Source organism: Coenobita brevimanus, chromosome 40 (genome assembly GCF_032717465.1).
Source record: "Coenobita brevimanus isolate Jiangsu-jjx chromosome 40, ASM3271746v2, whole genome shotgun sequence".
NCBI lineage: Eukaryota > Metazoa > Arthropoda > Malacostraca > Decapoda > Coenobitidae > Coenobita > Coenobita brevimanus.
In genome coordinates this window covers 2,842,010-2,844,973 of record NC_136993.1, presented here as the reverse complement: position 1 = coordinate 2,844,973, position 2,964 = coordinate 2,842,010, and positions in this window count along the sequence as shown.

The following is a 2,964-nucleotide window of genomic DNA, read 5'->3' as shown; positions in this document are numbered from 1 at the left end:
GTTGGTGTGAGTCGGATTATTGTTCAGTGTTCTAGGGTTAAAAACAAGCTCTCTATTAACATCAATACAAAAAATAAGTCACTGATGTAAGGGTGTTAAAAAAAATATATATATTAACATCAATAAACAAATAGTCACTGATGTAAGGGTGTTAAAAAAAAAAAATATGAACATCAATAAAAAAATAAGTCACTGATATAAGAGTGTTAAGGAACAAGCTATCTATTCACATAAAACAAAAAAGTCACTGATCGAAGGGGGTTAAGAACTGGCTCTATTAACATCAATAAGTAAAATAAGTCACTGATGCAAGGGCCTTAAGAACTTGGCTCTACTAACAATAAAACAAAAAATAAGTCACTGATACCAGGGGGTTAAGAACTGTCTCTATTAACTTCAATAAAAATAAAAATTAGTCACTCATAGCCGGGGATTAAGAATTAGCTATTAACATCAATATTTAAAAAGTCGCTGATAGCAGGGGGTTAAGAACTGGCTCTCGTACTGAAAGGGTTTATGCTTCCCTCAATCCAGTTTCTGTCATAAATACTGGGGACAAGGTCATGGAATTTGCTAACACCTGTTCCTTACCGATTTATTCCTGATTCTGCTCCGCTATTATATTCTTGTGAGTTATTCATCCATGTCGATATTAACACAAAAAATCAATCAATCAATCAATAATAATTATATTAATAATGTTACTAATTATAAATTAATAACAATAATAATAATAATAATAATAATAATAACAAATAACAATAACACTTAATAATTATACTATTAATACTGCTAATGGTAAAAATAATACACAATAATAATAGTTATTAACAATCTTAATAATGATGTTATTAATAATGTTGTTAATAATAATAATAAAATAATAATAATATATTTACCACTATTATCATCTTAACCCTCTGCTTTTCTCCTTCCGCTACAGAGGTGAAATAACTAATACCGGTACCACAAAAAGTAGACACAACCACTACTACTTCTACAACCACTACTACTACTAATATAAGTACTATTACACCAACAGGAACAATTACAACAACGACAACTACTACTACTACTTCTACTAATAATAATAAAGCGTAAGATAATATTATTGTACCATATGCGAAAATAAACCAGTAAAAAAGGGGTGTTAAGCTCTACATTCGCAAACTCTCCCCATACGCATACGCGCGCGCGAGAGAGAGAGATTGCATTACAACTCTCTACTCCATTACGTGAGAGAGAGAGAGAGAGAGCATAAGGGAGTCCTAAGCAATGATCTTGAGGAATTCCTATCTATCTATCATGTCTATCTATTGCCAGACGCCTTAATTCCTTTACATATTTCCAGTCACGCTCATCTATCTATCTATTTATTTATTGCCAGACGCCCCAATTCTTCAGCAGGTCTCCAAGCGCGCCTATCTATCTATCTATTTATCTATCTACTACCAAACGCCTTATTCTCGGAAGGGGTGGCCACGACAAGTCACCTCCACGTCACCCTGTCCTTCCTCACCACGTAGCTCTGATCCCTAACACCTGTCTCATTAGATGTCCTCACCTGCCTCTCTCACCTGTGCAAAGCCTTCGTCAGACAGGTAAGGGTCGTCCTCTATTCCCTGTGGCACTAATTTTCTATCTATCTATCTATTTACCTATCTATCTATCTATCCATCTATCTATACCCAGACGCCTTAATATCTTCTATATCTATCTATCTCTAGCCAGACCCCTTAAAAAAATTCTATATCTCTAGCCAGACGTCTTAATTCCGTAAGGAGTGGCCACAAACAAATCGCCTCCATGTCGCCCTGTCCCCTCCCATTTGGATGCCATCTCCAAAATTACACGCCCCTCTCTCAAAAACCTCTCCACTACACCCCTCAATCTCATCCTCGGTCAACCCCTCCATCTACCCTCCTCACCTCACTCAAACACTCTTCTCGTTAATCTCTCACTCTCCATCCTCTCCACATCACCCATTCGCATATACATCTCCACTCCATCCCTTCATATTATCCTCGGTTATCCCCTCCCTCACTCATATAATCTCCTCGTTAGTCTCTCACTCCATCCTCTCCACATAACCCACTCATAGACAACTCTCCATCTTATCCTCGGTCATCCCCTCCTCCTCTACCTCACTCACATCCACTCTCCTCGTTAAGTCTCATTCTCCAAATCTTTCCCTTCCTCTACGTCCCTCACATCCACTCTCCTCGTTAGTCTCTCACTCTATCCCTCTCCCCTCCTCTACCTCACTCACATCCACTCTCCTCGTTAGTCTCTCACTCTATCCCTCTCCCCTCCTCTACCTCACATCCACTCTCCTCGTTAGTCTCACTCTCTATCCCCCTCCCCTCCTCTACCTCAATCACATCCACCCTCCTCGTTAGTCTCTCACTATCCCTCTCCCTTCCTCTACCTCAATCACATCCACTCTCCTCGTTAGTCTCTCACTCTATCCCTCTCCCCTCCTCTACCTCACTCTCATCCACTCTCCTCGTTAGTCTCTCACTCTCTATCCCCCTCCCCTCCTCTACCTCAATCACATCCACTCTCCTCGTTCGTCTCACTATACCTCTCCCTTCCTCTACCTCACTCACTCCTCGTTAGTCTCTCCATCCTCTTCACATGGCCAAACTACCATATACTGTACTTCCCAAAATTCATTCTTTTATATCCCGTTGCTCATTGGATTAATAAGACTACATCCTTTCCATACCACTTCTTCGTGACTAGCACCATATTCTCGTGTAAATCTTTTAACAGCACTGCATAAATGATGGAGTTGGAATTTACGCCTGGAATAAGTTCATTACACACAGTTGCCACGAGAAATATGGAACTCAAGGTCATAATTTTAGTAGCACTGAAGACTCCGCAGCGCCTTTTCCTTATTGATTTATTTTTCATATCATCATCTTCACTTCTAAGTTTCAGTATCAACATCGTTCGCCT